Source organism: Equus asinus, chromosome 1 (assembly GCF_041296235.1).
Source record: "Equus asinus isolate D_3611 breed Donkey chromosome 1, EquAss-T2T_v2, whole genome shotgun sequence".
Classification (NCBI taxonomy): Eukaryota; Metazoa; Chordata; class Mammalia; order Perissodactyla; family Equidae; genus Equus; species Equus asinus.
The window spans coordinates 149,618,544-149,635,053 of NC_091790.1; the positions used below are offsets into that span (position 1 = coordinate 149,618,544).

Here is a 16,510-nt window from a genome sequence, read left to right on the forward strand (position 1 = left end):
TAAATTATGATGATTGTTATTGTCACTGTCATGAAACTCATTTAAAGCATCCCCTCCTCATAGCTGTTTATCAAAAGGAAAATAAATAAAAGTCTGCTTCTACTTAGATTAAAATCACTGAGTCAATGTACATTCAAGCAACCGTTGTTAAAACACAAAAGGGATGTAAAAGATAGGTTGTTTACTGTTACAGAAAACTTCTGGTTATTGTGTGCTGGACTTCCCAAGCTAAGATGGAAATTTTAAATATTTACCTTGACTTATACTTATCTAAAACATCCGTGCTATTGAAATGTTACAACAGATCTCCTTTTCCTCCAAGATTGTGTGTGCATGTGCACACACACACAGACGCTGGCCACGTTACTTTTCAACCTTCATTTTTACTCATGATTGGGGGACAGGTTTTCCTTTTCTAATGATGTACAGCGGAGTAGAAAAATTATTATGTACTAAACCTGAAAGATAATAAACCTCCAAAAATACACAGCCACAGGTTTTTCTCCCCCAATACATAGCTTATTAATCTTATTTCTTAAAACAATTCCAGTTTGCTATTTGGACCTGATCACAATAAAAAACTTTTTTAGTTATATGCCCTCCTGGGAGGAACAGCAAGTCTCTAACACATTCTCAGTAAATTTGAGTCCATTAAAACCATATCATTTCTTTAAAATATAATATTACAGCCATTTCTAATCTTTTTACCCTCATTACTAAAGATAAAATATTAACTGAGAAGTCTGCATTTTGCTCAGAAATAACTGAAGCAATGGGTCTCAAATTGTGGTCCCTGGACCAGGAGCATCAAAATCACCTGGAAATTGTTAGAAAAGCAAGTTCAGGGGCTCCATCCATATGTGCTGGATCAGAATGACTGAGGATGGAGTCCAGCAATCTGTGCTTTAACGAAAGGCCTCTAGGTGAGGTCCTGGCATAAAGAACCCTAAGAGCAGGGCTGATCCCTGAGAGGTGAACAAATTTTCCTCTCCAGTATCTAGTGCACCCTCTCTGAGCATGTGTCTTTTTTCTATGAGCCTAGGTACTGAGGGTATCTGTTGGTGGCAGCCTGTCCAGGAAGTGCCTCAGGTCCAAATTCACCCTGTCTCCCTCCTAATCATCCCAATCTGCCTTTCTCTGTAAAATGCCCAAGTCATAACACATTTTGTGGGAAACATGAATTCACATCGACATGTTAAAATGATTGTTAACAGCTTACCGTGTCATGCTCTCAGGAAGATCTGTACTATACACTTAGATCTAATCACTACATGAGTTTGGATGGTGGGATGACATTCCTGCAGTAATATCTGAGGCAGGACGATCTCAAAGTCCCCTAAGGCTCCGACAATGACACTTAGCAACAATGTCATCACCCCACTCTCCACTCCCACAGAACTTCACATCTACCTCTTTTTGTCCATTTTTTCTTTTATGCAGCAAGTATTTATTGAACATCTACTATTACCTGGCCATGGGTTAAGCTTATGTTCACTTTTTCATTGCGCAATAAATGTCTGTAGAAAGAAAGAACTAGAAAAGGAAGGAAAAGAGGAGAGGTAAGTGAAGATCTCTTTATCCCAAAACTGCATCTTTTGCTGTCTTGCCAAAGCTTTAACACTGCTCCTTCCTCTGTGTTTTGCATGCTAGCCCAAATCAGCTGATTTTTTTGCATTCCACATTTATAAAGTTTTATTTTTTGATTACCCTCATGTAAAGGGACCAAGGATTAGAAATAACTAAAATGTTAAAATGGAGCCCACAGATAATTGGACTGCAATTGACACTCATTTAGACATAAGGCCATTGGCTGTACATTTCTACAAGTTGGCTCTCCACAGCTCTTTCATTAATGTGGAAATTATGGAATTCACTTTATGCAATTAAATTTTTGGACTCTCTGAGAGGGTTATGGTGGAATTTTACTTATAACTCATAAATTAAAAGAAAGACCTGACCTCATCGCTAAATAAATAGTAAAAGCACATACCTCCTCCCTGGATTGACGAGTATGGCTAAATGGTTTTTGGTAGCAGAGGTGCCTTCCAGACTTAGAACAATATATAGGCTGAGTAAATCCTTGGGTTTCTGACCTGAGGCAAAGCCCTCTTCCTTAAAAAAAACCCCAATTCCTTTTCACCTGTGCTTTAATAAAAAAGGTAGAAATCCTCTAATGAGGCAGTTCCCTCATTAGAGTGGTTGAACATCATTATCAGTATCACCTGGAAATGCAAATTGTTGGACCCCACCCAAGACCTACTAAATGAGAGATTCTGAATCTGGGGCCCAGCAATCTGTTTTAACACGCGTTCCAGGTGAAAACGAGCACACTAAAATTTGAGAACCACTGTTCCACCATATTTATCACTGAAACCAGCGCAATCAATGAATGTGGAAAATATGAGAAAATTTCCTTCTTTCCAAAAAAAGAGGAATGACTTGCCCTAGGAACCCTGAAGTATCTGTTAGTCAGGGAATGTGCAAAATGACCACCTAAATATCAGAATATTTTGTGAATGGGACTCAAGTTTGGGAACAAGGCAAAGAAGGGTCATAAAATAAGGACTATGCCTAGATGACTTACGATATTTTCTTACTAACTTAGGAGCATGGTTAATTAAATCAATCCAATTCTGTGCACCAGAAGGGGAGAGGGAGAGGGAGAGAGGAATGGAGGAGGAGGAGCTGGAGGAAGAAGAGAAGAGGGGAAGGGAGAGCGGGGAAGAGAAGGATGGATAGAACGAGTTTGAATATGGCTGTGCTTTGGTTGGCTTTGTCCATGGTATTGCAAAGTAATTTAGAAGTTAGGCAGTAGTAATAACATTAGCTAATATGTAAGAAGAAAGGGGAAGATATGGTAAATGAGGGCAGAAACAAGGTAAACTATAAATGCTATAATAACAAAGAAAATATAATGATATGAATAAGGTCAAGAAAAGAACAGAATACAAAGTTGCATGTATCATATAATCATTACTATTTTAAAAATAGTAATATGTGAACGAGTATTGGAAGATATTATAATGAACAGCATTGTAGAATAAACTAATGGGATTTTTTTTCTTTTCCTTAAAATTGACTCTAATGCTAATGTATTTTCTTTTAAGTTATGTGGCTAATGGGTGTAGGAAAGCTGGATATGCCAGGGGCTGCTCCAATTCAGAGTTTTTCTGTTCTTCCTTATTAATTCCTATAATTGCAGCCTATAAGACCTATTGGTGCCAGGAGGCTGCTCACGGGGTAAAATTTACTTACAGATATGTTCTCACCCAGCTGGTCAGGTGTCACATTCAATCAGTGAATCTCATTGATGTGCATACATTCTAAAAGCCTAAGAGAATTTCTGAGAAAGAACTGAATTGCACATCCCTGTTTTTGAAACATTTTGTTCTAAATGCAAGAGATACAACGTCTTGAGTCATTTGAAACTTCCAAGTCACATTTATATAGTCAGTGAGGTGGTCAGCTTAGATAAGAAAATTGGTATTAGGGAAAATTTATAGCAGAGACATGTGAAAAGGACAAATAACGAGGCCCAGATAGGAAACCCTCTGCACTTTAATCACTACAGTCACAAAATAAGATCTTACTGGGCATGGAAGAGCATTAGGAAAAATAAGCAAATATGCAGAATGTGAACAATTAAGAAAAAGTTAAGTACAAAGGCCAACCCTTATAAAGAATAAATAATTAGTGAGGCTTTTATTTTTTCAGCACCCAAGGGGAAAATAAATAGAAATGGAAGAAATAGAAAGGAACTTGCTCAAAAGTGGCTTGGCAGTCTGAAGAACAGCTGGATTTCATTCAGCTTTCCCAAGAAAAGACAGGGAAGATTTGGAACTAACCCACTTGTTTGTCCATATTAATTCAGCTTTCATACATTCATTCATTCATCAACCAGCCTCTACCAGTGGCCACCGTATACCAGGCAGGCAATGTGCTAGGCCCTGGGGAAGCTGGTCCTCACTCCCATCCTGGGCCTCTTCTCTGCCTCTTGCCCTCCCCTATCCCCCTCATTTTGACACAATAACTCTTCACTGAGGGGAACGTGTGCAGTTGTATTCCACATCTTCCAATTGTTAGAGCACCTAGTATAATCTGAAGAAATAGAAGCTAAAAGTCTGATTTTTAATGCATCAGTTGCATTGCAGTAACTTTCTAGGCCCAAGATGGAGCCGTTCCTGCCCCAGGTGCAATATCAGCAAACTGAAACTTAGAGAACTTTCATGTCCCTATAAATGCTCTGCTTGATCCAAAATGCAGTATATTCAGTTAGCCAATCCCCCAATACCAAGACAATGCTGGGCTCTATACTTATTTTCTTGTTCCTTCTCACCCCAAATATCCAAACAAACTTGACTATGTGGCCCCAGCCAACCGGATATTTTCCATTTTTCTATTCCTTGTTCTTTATTCTTTATCCGATAATACCTTCCTGCCTTCCACCCCATTTTGTAGTTCTCCAAATGGAGACTGCTCACTTCATGAAGTATTAAAGTTTGTTTGTATCAACTAAATTGTCTTCTTTAATCAATTTTTAACAGTTAGAACCAAACTCTATTTCTTAGTCAATCAAAGAATAAGTCCCAAGAAGTTAGTTATTTTACTTTTGAGCTAGTGTTAGAAAAGGCACTAAGATATAAAGGGAGTTAAGGAAGCGAAGTGCCTATCATTGAAACTCTTCTAGTCCACAGGTTAAATAATTAGAGAACAATACAAGATTGTTTATAATAAAAAAAAAAATCCTGATGGCCTAGTAAAAGAATTATTAGAGAAAAGCAACCCTAAATTCACACATTTTTGCTCATCTTTCCTAGTAAGTGTGACGTTGTCAAAGATTAAAAGAGAAAGCCCCAGACCCATTTTGGTTATCAATGCCATACATTAAAAGCAATACTTGGCAATGATTATCCACTATTCTAATAATTATGTACTGTCCACCAAGATGTTGGGCACACCTAAGCTGGGTGTTTTCTTTCTGCGCAATGGGATTGAGACGTCTGTGCATCTGGATATTTTAAATACAGGGTCAGTATGACCCTGTTGATACATTTATAGCATGCTGGCCCTTTCTGAAGGAGTGAGTTTCATTCTGGAAGATTCAGGATGTAAGCAGAGCTCTCCCAACGCCCATGCCTTAGACTCTAGATAACTGCCTTCCTCCACCCATACTCATGCCTTTAACTTCAAGTATAGCCCCAAATAATCATAACAGTGCAAACGAAGCATCAAATCTGGTAAGGAGACCCCAGCCTGATTCGAAGCCTTGGGTGACAGCCAGTGAACTCCTGATACTTCAGATAGAAGAAATCCCTTTTGTCTTTTGTGACAAGCTAGATACAAAATGAAAAAGAAAAAACTCCCTGATTTCATGCAAATGTACAACTAACCTAGCCAACCCTTAACCAGGATTTGATAATCCTTCTTATGATAGAGCTACAAATAGAGGAAAATATCATACTGTGATCTGAAAGAATGCACACTTAGAGCCAGATCTTGAAACAACAGTTACAGTTGGCCTCAGAGGAATTAATTAGAGCACACAGGGAAAGGTCTGATTGCTTATGTTTGGGATGCCCTGACACTCAGCCCCACTATAAAATCAAAATGACTTACCTAATCTCAGATGAGGCCATCACAAGTGAGTAGAGAAATTCCAGACTCAATGCTCTGAAGACAAGATTACAAAAGCATGAATATTAAAAGTTGAAAAGACATTAGAGTTTATCTTTTCCAATCTTCTACTTCATGTATCAATTCTCTATAACATTTTAGAAAAAAAGACCATCAACTTTATTTGAACAAGGAAATAATTATCTCACAACACAATATTTAAGTAACAATAAAATCTCTGGGTGCCTCAAATGATGTGGACACCCTTGGGTTTTTTTCTCATGCTAATGGTAAATAATAATCTCTTTGTTTATACGTGTAGATTCTATGTCCCTACGCACTAAAGATTTTGAAGCTTTCTTACCCTGCCTTTACGAGTTAATATGAGCCAGTGAACACTGTGTTTGCTCAGCCCATCCATCCACAACAGGTAGGGAGAAAGTTTACAGGAAGAATATCATGTGTTAAATTAAAATCCACTTTCCAGGTCAAAAATAAATAAAAAGTCCTTCAGTGTTAAGTTAGAACCATTCATATAATTGCCTTGAATAAATATTTCTCCTTTATCCCTACCTCCATGGAGAAGAGTCATAAAATACATATGGTTGAAGAACTGGAAGATTCCTTAGAAACAATCTACTCTAGGCCCTACAGAAAAGGATAGAGAGATCAAAAAAAAAAAAAAAAATTCTGGAAAATGTTTTGGAAGAAAGAAATGAAAAGATGACTATGTCAGACATATGTGGACCTACTTTAGAAATGAGAGCCCAGAAACTGAAGTTCTCCCTTTGCAAATCAGCCACTGCAAATTGAAGGATATAATCAAGACTAATAGAGCAAACAATCAAATGCCAAGTAGTATTCTAGTACTTCACATGTATTAACTCATTTAATCCTCAAAATCACCTTACAAAATAGGCTTCAACAATATCTCATTTTACAGATGAGAAAACCGTGGCTTAGAGAAATAAAACTTCAAACTCTGTACTCTTGTACTCTATGCCATGACCATCTATAGATGCAGTACTAAATTTAGGTCTAAGACCCTGACACCCCATGCAAAAAAAAAAAAGCAAAAAACAGTGATTGCTTTGGCATTTTAATTATGCAATAAAATTAAACAGACTATTCCTTCAAAAGAGAAAAAGTTCTGAGAGCAAAATGCAGAAAGAGTAAATCATGCAGGGCCTGAAATGAGAAGTAATGAACACCATGAGGTGCAGTAAACAATGTTGTGCATTTTTTTCATGCCTGTGTTTCTTATATAAACCTTGAATCAAAGCTGAGGACACAGTGCTGATCTGGAACCCAGTGAGATACTCCACAAGTGAAAAAGCCACAAGGGCTGAAGAACAAAGCCTGGGGTCCGTCTGCTTCTGAAAGAAATTTTTCCTGTTTTGTCCAGCTTAGTTTAACTTAAGAAGGAAATCCAACAGGAGAGAACAGAGAACATGCAACTGAATAAAACCTTCTTTGTGCTGTTTCCTGTTCCGGAGATAAAATGAGAATCAATCCTGCAATAACAACCTGTTGAGGAAGCAACATACAAATTAAAATTTTTCCTTGAGTGGGTTCCCTTGCATCTACGATCACTCCCTTATTCTTCTCTTCCCTTCCCTTTTGCAGTGCCGAGTTCTCCCATCTTGCCCACACACTTCTTTTCTGCATTCTGTGTGTGTTGCTGGGTTTATACTACTTGGGATCCCCAAACCAATGGAAGTCAGCCTTCAACTACCTGCATCCACTCCTACCTTCTCCTCTTTTCTTCCTGTTACAATGGAAAAAGTTCTGTCTAAGCCCAATCCCCCAAATTTTTGTTCTGAATTCCTTCTCCTCCCATCTCTCAGAAACCTGTTTCAACCACTGGTCCATCTATATCATGATCTTCAAGCTCTTCTCTATAGCATTATTCCCTAAACATACAAACATCACTTTAAAGTCCTCTCTTTAACCCACCTTCTTCCAGTTACCCAGCTAAGTCTCATCTCCCAGCCCCATCTAAGCTTCTTAAACAGGTATCTATACAGGCTTTCTTTGTTTTCTTACTTCTCATCCAATTTTGAACTTGAATCTAAATTACTCTTGCTAAAATCACCCATTGTGGTTGTTATTTTCCAAGGATGCCCCAAACAATTCTGCCAGTTCTCGTGCAAGCATGCTGCTCCTTCAAAGGTAGAGTTTATTACCCTTTCCCTTGACTCCAGTCTGAGCCTGTAACTGCTTTGATCAATAGAATACCATGGAAGGCATGCCCTGCAGCTTGACCTGTCAGCTCCTGCTCTGCTTCCTTCTCTTCGAGCACTCTATCTTAGAAACTACCCACTGTGCTGTGAAAATCTCAAGCCACATGGAGAGGTCACCTGCTGGTGCTCATCTACCTCAAGGCCTACACATCGTCTGTTCACTCTTCTAAGAGGGCTCATCTCTCTCCCTGCTCCACCCTGGCTAACTCTACTCATCCTTCAAATCTGAAACTAAAAATGATTTTTTCAGAGATGCCTTCATTTGAAATATGCCAACTCAAATCAGGTACCAATATGGTAATTTATTATCAAATATTGTATTTCCAACTCATAGTGCTTATCACAATTTTTAATTGGTATTTTATTCCAGAATTATTTTTAATGTCTGTTTTCCCCAATAAACACACAAGCCTTAAGTTTGTATTGTTCATCATTATGGTAGACAGCTTCTAACATGGCCTCCAGTGATCCCTGACCCTTCTTGACTCTTGCATAATACTCTCTCCTAAGTGCGAGCTGAACCTAGTGACTCACTTCGAATCAATAAATATGGCAAGAGTGATGGAACATCACTTCCATAATTAGGTTGTACAAGACCATGACTTGTGTCTTGCTAGCTGATTCTAATCTATTAACTTCTCAAGCTGCATGCTTTGACAAAGAAAGCAGCCATTTTGGAAAGATCCAAATGGCAAGGAAGTGAGGGGAACTACTTGCCAATAACCATTCAGGAACTAAATCCTGCCAACAAGTTTGTTTGTGAGCTTTCCACAGTTGAGCCTTGAGATGACTACAGCCCAGTGGACACCTTGATAGCAGCCTGTGAAGTAAATGACCCAGCTAAGCCATGCTCAGATTCCCGACCTACAGAAACTGTGAGATAATAAACATGTGTTGTTTTAAGTCACTAAATTTTAGGGTAATTTGATGTCCAGCTATATAATCATTGTCCTATACCAAAAATAATTAATGTTAATGTTTATAATGTTTGAGACAGTCTATTTGTCTAAGCATTTCATGTATATTCATTCATTGAATGATCACAAAAACCTTAGGAGGTAAATACTATTATCTTCCTAATTTTACACATGAGGAAACTGAGGCAGAATAGTTAGTAATTGCCAAAGTTCACTCAATTAGTAAGGATGAGAGTTAGTGCTTAGATTAGGCATTCTAAATATTTATTAAATTAATAAATAAATAGATGAATGGCTTTATTACTCTGCAAAATAAGAAAATAAATATTTTGGGGGCTATTAAAACATTTTCATCATTTTAACAAACTCTATGAAATTAATGCACATGTAATGGACTCTTACTGTGTACTAGTACCTTTAGGCCCTGTGGTTGACATAAAATATGCCTTCCTCTAATCTAATGTGCACTGTAGATAATATAGGTACTTTATACTGCTTACAGACCAGTTAAGGAAATTATGCAGAAGAGTCTGGTCATTGACCATGATTTATGGCATGAGATTTATGGCTGAGATAGGTGAATCTGACAATTTTATTGACCCAAATTACCAGCTTCAGCTGTAAGCAAGCCATTTTTCAACCTTCAGTAGCTAATGGGCACTTTATAGGATACTTTCTGATTACCCATTACATGTTGTACTGTGTAAGGCCAACTCCTTCCCATTCCTCACCTGCAAGCTGGGTCATGTAATTCATATTGGATGATTTCCTTGCTATGACTTAGCTGTAGTTTCCAAATAAAACAGTTCCAGAATATGGCTTGACTTCAAAGACTGAGACCAGAGTGGTCACACATCTTTCCCTTATCCCTTATTAGAAGCAAAAATCAACTCCCGACAGCAATCATTTCAAAAGTTTGATTTGAATGAAAGAGAAATGGGTGGGACTAAATTCTGTAACATTAATCCTCTTTGACCTCCTGAGATTCTGTGGGTGTTTGGGCAGTAATGTAATAACAAATATTCTGATATGTGTCTAAAAGGAATGTTACATGACCATGAGTCTTTATGCCCACCACTTCAAGGCTGTTTTGATAGCCAGCAGGAAGAGGTGTACGTTTCCAGAGTGTAAAATTGGCCTCAAAGTAGATGGGACCTTTGAAACTCTTGATGTAGTATAAACATTGTGTTTCTAAACTATTTACAAGGTCAAATCTACCTCTGAGACGTTCCACATGGATTTCTAGAATATTCTTTGAGTTTCGGCACTTTTCAGTTCAATTCATTTCTGAAGTGTATGGGAAAGGCAGCATAAAGTCGTGAAAAGACACTTGGCTAGAGTTCCTCTGTAGGACTTTCATTCAAGTCAGTTCACTGGGCTTTAGTTTATTCTAAAATGGGAATATTCTTAGACCTATTTTTCTTTCAGGGCTAGCCACCTTTCCATAGTTTGATGGAATTCCCAGTGGTAAAGGAGTTAGTTCCTTCCAAAATCTCTCTGAGGCAATATCACTCAGAGACAAGGTCAGCACCATCACCCCCACACCCACTCCAACTTGCTCAGAGATTTTTCATTATCCGTACTTCCCCTCACATTTACATGCTGGTAACTTCAAACCTTCTAGAACATAAAAAGTAGCTCCTTGGCTCCAAAAGTTTGAGGACAACTCCCCTTAATAAGAGAGCAGATAGGGAAGGAATATCAATCCCTTAAGTATAAGCCAGTTAGCCAATCCCTCACCCCCTCCACCATTCCTAAGAGAACAGGTTTGTTCTTACATACAGTGAGAATGGTTTAAACTAAGAAAAGTGCCCTATAATAATAGTTAATATTTATTAAACACTAACTTGATCCTCACAATAAACTTAGAAGTAACCCCATTTTACAGATGGGGATTCTCAGACCCAAAGAAGTTAAGTAATTTTCCTAAGGTCGTATGGCTCATATTAAGAGTGAAAGTTTGAGCCATGGTTCTCTAAGCAGATACTCAGTCATACCTGATTCTGTCTCAAGGAAGTATTGTCTAATTCTTCAGCCTGCTGGTGCAGGCCAGGACTGACTCAGGCTAAAGTGTAAATCAGGTCCTCAGGTTCCTTTTTCAGCACATTTTTCCCACTTCAGGCATCCACTCCCTTCCCACTCTCTATTAAGTCTGTTTTATAGACAAGAATCAGCCAGGAAATGTGAGTGTAAGTCATACCTTGCCTCCCCTAAGAGATATTTACATTTAAAACACCTTGCTCTTGATAGTGATGATGGTTTCACAGGGTGTATACTTACCTCTAAACATAAGTTGGAAACATTAAATATCTATAGCTTTTTGTATGTCAATAATATCTTAATAAAGCAATTTTTTAAAAAAAACTCCTTGCTCTATTTACAGCCTAACAATTTCTCAGAAAGTTCCCATTAGACATCTGTGAGCAAATGCAGAGGGGAGAATGGTGCAGAAATGTGCAGGCAGGGCAGCAGGTTTCTCTTATGCTTCAGAAAGCACACCACACAGAGCTGCCAGCTCCACTCATGGTGCCTTGCCAGGAGGTGCCGGTTTTGCCTCTAAATAAGGAAGGGAAATTGCATCTAAGCCTGTTTAACTCAGTTGCATTATTAATTTAGGACTCCATAGTGTACCCAGAAGCAAAATATAAATGATGGTTGACACCCTTGGACATATCACTACCTCGCTGGAGAGATGGAGCACAAAAATGAAGACTGGAAACAGTTACAGAACAACCAAAAGTAATAGTCAATGATATGATGTGCCAAAATAATTAATTGAGGCAATAACTTCTGTAGAAGATTCAGAGACTGGAAAACTCAATCTATGCTGTGGAATTTGGAAAGATTTCCAGAAAGAGGGATGACTTGCTATAAGCCTTGAAGGATCTGAAGAGAAAATAGAAGCATTAACAGCAGGAGAACTAAAAAACAATAGTGCAGAAGGGAGAACGGAAACCATCCCAGGTTGAGACAAAGCATCCATAATTATTCCCCTCTCCTCACTGCCTTTCCAGTTATTCCATGAACATGCATTGAGCTTCTGTTTTGAGCTAGACACTGTTCTAGGCATGAGGAAACTGAGAGATGAAGGCCCTCCATTCTTAGAGCTTACATTCCAGTGGGGAAGACATATGTAAACAAATAGAGGAATAATATAAATTCAGATAGTGACAAATGCTAAGAAAAAAATGGCACAATGGGATAGAGAGTCACCGAAGGAAGCTGTTATGGGCTGAACTGTGTCCCCCAAGAATTTATATACTGAAGTCTTAATCCCTCGTACCCCAGGATGTGACCATATCTGGAGATAGATGGACTGTATTTAAAGAGGTAATTAAGTTAAAACGAGGTCATTAGAGTGTGCCCTAATCCATTAGGGCTTGTGTCCTTGTAGAAAGAGGAAATTTGGACACAGACACACCGAGAGAAGACCATGTGACGACACAGGGAGAAGACAGCCATGTACAAGCCAAGGAGGGAAGCCTCAGAAGAACCCCACCCTGCAAACACCTTGATCTCAGATTTCTAGCCTCCAGAGCTCTGGGAAAATAAACGTCTGTTGTTTAAGTTACCCAGGCTGTGGCACTTTGTTATGGCAGCCCTAGCAAACTAATACAGAAGGGTACCGTGGTTACTACGGTCAAGCAAGGCTTCTCTGAGGAGGTGACACCTGGGCTGCAACCTAAATGTACATTGTTCCAAGCAGAGAAAAGGACAAGAGCAAGAGACCTGCAACAGAAATTTCAAAAGACAGAAGGAAAGCCAATGTATCTGTGGCACAATGAATGCAAGTGTGCATGATAAATATTGTCTCCCAGAAAGCATAGAAATGTTCTCTCCTATTTCATAGGGCTGGTCTACAAGCAGAAATAAGGAGACCAGGCGTGGGGAGCACTGTCTTAGATAGGAACTGAGGACAATTCTCTCATCATAAAAAGAGGAAAGGTAAAATATGTGTGAGCAGATACATGTCATTTTTATCCATTCTTTTTAAAATAAATTATGAGACAAGTCATCAGATGAGGAAGTTAGAAGAGAAAAGATGTCACCTCAGTTAGCAGGTGAGTGAAGATACGAGAGAAGTTGGCAGGACTGCTGGTCTGTGTTGGGTGTCTGCTCAAGATCTGTGGTTAGGATTTTCAATGGAGAAAGCACAGTTGCTTGATTTTTCTCCAACAATGCTCAGCTGTTGGATGAGGTTCAGTTAGATCAGGTTCAGAGTAGGTAGAAGGCTGAGTTCAATCAGGGTTGTGATGTTGCAGATGCGTATGACTAGGAACAAGAGAATAAAAGGTGTTTTCAAGACAGTGGTGATAGTATCAGACCAAGGAATTTATGCTTCTCCCTTCTTTCCTCTTTTGTGGACTCAGCCACCTACAGGGCTTTGTGCTGCCTGCTAAGAGTCCCAGTGGCTGGGTAGAATGAGGCCAAATTATATAGAGTCTAAATGCCAAGGACAGGACGTAGATTTGCTTGTGGAGAAAATGAATAGTTATTCATGATATTTTGAACAAGGAAATGATAAAATAAAAAATTTAACATGGCTCATTAAAAAGGAAGAGACTGGGGGGTGGGCTGGTGGCATAGTGTTTGGGTTTGTGCACTCTACTTTGGCAGCCTGGGGTTCACCAGTTCAGATCCCAAGCATGGACCTACATACCACTCATCAAGCCATGCTGTGGTGGCATCCCACATCCAAAATAGAGGGAGATTGGCACAGATGTTAACTCAGCAACAATCTTCCTCAAGCAAAAAAAAAGGGGAAGATTGGCAACAGCTGTTAGCTCAGGGGCAATCTTCCTCACCAAAAAAAAAAGAAGAAGAAGAAGAAGAGACTAGGAGGTTTCCTCTCCTCTCTTGAGTAATTAGGATTTGTGGGGTCTTAGATCCACGTGAGCTTAAACAATAGAACAGCAATGCTATCATTAAAGAGCATTGTAGTAAATCAAGTTTTTCCAATGTGCAAAGTCTAATAAAGAGAAATTAGTAAAATGTGATTCCCATGTTCTAGGGATTTTATTATAAACACGATGACCAACAATGATGAATTTCCCCAGAAAGTTTCAAATCCAAGTATTCTTCCACTGTCCCAAATGATATCCTTGTACTTGTTAAATCACATGCCTTCACTGTTGTCTCAGAAAAATATTATTGCCATAACAACTAGACCAAATACACTGACATCAGGGGAACAAAGACAGAATGCAAATTAAAACCTTGTGTAAGAGTCCTAGAATATGGTCATGAATATGGTCATAAGACGTTTACTTGATAAACATTCCATTTCTGAATCCTGAGGTCCTTCATGACAAGGACAATTGACTTGCTATGTTCAGACTAACTGGCTCAGGACTGAATTCATCTGAAAAGTTAAGGAAATAAAGTCACTGCTCAACCATCCAAGCTATTGCTGGGAGTCAAGGTACACAAGTTCGATTTGGGGACGCTATGGGGTGTTGAAGGGGAAATAAAATTCTAATTGTGTTCATTAGATCACTTTCTAGACCAATATATTATTTAGGATATGGGCCAAGATGCTAGAGCAAAGAGTCCCCAATATACACGTGATTCAAACAAAATAGAGGTATATTCCCTTTTCATACAACAGTCTGGAAGGGGATGGCTACGTCATAAGAGCTCACCAACGGTCCAGGCTGATTCCATCATGTGGCTCTGCCATAACTGAAGCCAGAGTTCTCAAATGTTTTGGTCTCAGGACTTCTTTATACTCAAAAATTATTGAGAACCCCAAAGACATTTGTTTATGTGGGTAACGTCTATTGATACTTACTATATTCGAAATTAGAACTGAAAAATTATTAAAATATTTGTTTAATTCATTTTCTAAAACCATGGAAAAACTCCTTGTTATGCTAATATAACCAACTTATTTTACAAAGAATAACTATCTTCAAAATGTAGTGAAAAGAGTGGCATAATTTGGTATTTTTGAAAATCTCTTTAACGTCTAGCTTAATAATAGAAGACACTGATGATGATGATTGAATGAAGCATTCAATCTGGGCAGTAAGTTGTTTTAGTTAAAGTATGTGAAAAGACTCTAGCCTTACACAAATATATAGGTGAGAAAAATAGCATACTTTTAATAGCCTTCTCAGATAATTGTGAACACTGTTCTTTGATACTACACCAAAAGTCAAGTGGCAGTGTCTTAAAGGTTAGTTGCAATATGGAATCTGAAACAATATCAATAAACTTTTTATACTCTGTCACATTAAAATCTATTGCTGTGGTGGTGATTATAGAACTGAATACATCTGTCAAAATTTATCAAACAAAATTTCTTACTTTATGCTTCAAATGGATCTTTTACCCATGCGTAATTTTCTAACATCATGCTTTGGTCCTTTAGAAATCATTGGTTCATTGAGTTATTCAGAACTTCCAAATGTTGACACATTTTATTTCACAATATCAGAAAATCACATTCATTGATATCACCACTGATTTCATCAGAAAAGTTTTTAAATATTAGGATGCTGCCAAATTCATGGTGGCAAATACATAGTTTCCAAAATTCAAATTTTCGCTTGAAAACTCAAATTTTATCATTGGTAACAAATATCATCCATTTTTTTCCCTTGAAGTGACAAGCTGATTTTCAAGAAAGTATATGCCAAATGTCTGAAAAAATATAGTTTGTCAATCATTTCTTCAAATAAAAATGGTGTTCTATGAGAAAAGTGAATAGTTCAACTCACAACTCAAATAATCACACAAGTGCTTTTCCTTGAGACCACATATTTCCGTATGCATCGGAAGTGCTTATGCATACTTCCTATTTCATACACAGGATATTAAGGAGACATGTACTCAACAGCAATGATTTAATTACGTTGATTATTTTTAATGCTTCTTCACAGACATTCTTAACTGAAACTAGCATTTTGTTTTCTTTTGTTTTGCTTTATTGCAAGTGCAAGGCTGTGAAGAAGGTAATGACTGTTGGTATAGTTGGGTGTCACTGCCTTGATTCATGCTAAGGCACCAGCAACTTTACACATCATTGCATTTGCACCATCAGTGCAAATGCAAAACAGTAAAAAAGGCAAATCACATCTTAATATGATTATGAAAATACTTTTGACTTTCCAGACTCCCTGAAAGAGCCTCAAGAATCTCCAGGTATCTGCAGAACACACTTTGAGAACCACTGCACTAGGATGCTATCCTTATCTGTGTGGTTGACATTCCCCAGGGGAAAGGGGGAAAGATGATGTACAAGGCAAACTCTTTCTTTCTAAGTAAGTGACCAAATATTTAAACTCTCGTATTCCATTAGTGAGAGTTCCATGGCCTTACTTAGCTGCAGGGCAGACTTGGAGAAGTAGTCTGTTAACTAAGCAGCCATTTTATATGGAAGAGGGGGAGACCAGATTTGGGGGCATAACAAGCAGTTTGCTACGCCTGCCCAATTAACTGATAAGCAGGTCGAGTTAAAAAATAGTCATGCTAGAAGGCCTGCAGACAATTGAGGACATAGGACTTCAGCTTTGCGCCTGGTAAGCGGGTGTAACACGGGTCAGATGGAGCAGCATGGAGCCTGTGGAACCGGAGCAGAGGAGTGGCTACAACCACAGCTCCAGGAGGATGGAGCACCAGAAAACAATGTCCTCAAAAGGAGTCATAAGCATTACAGCCAGAAGAGGATCAAAGGAGAAACACAGATCAGGGCAGCAGAGAAAACAGTGGGACCCCCACGGCAGAAAAAGAAGG

At 38.5% G+C, this 16,510-nt stretch overlaps 1 long non-coding RNA gene across 1 annotated transcript in view; it reads right to left on the bottom strand.

Moving 5' to 3' along the window:
* Positions 1-16,510, bottom strand: part of LOC139045269 (uncharacterized) — a 48,516-nt gene that overhangs the window by 20,476 nt on the left and 11,530 nt on the right. Inside the window, exon 3 of the long non-coding RNA XR_011503307.1 lies at positions 5,617-5,670. This is a non-coding gene — a long non-coding RNA (uncharacterized lncRNA). The remainder of the gene's footprint in view (positions 1-5,616; positions 5,671-16,510) is intronic.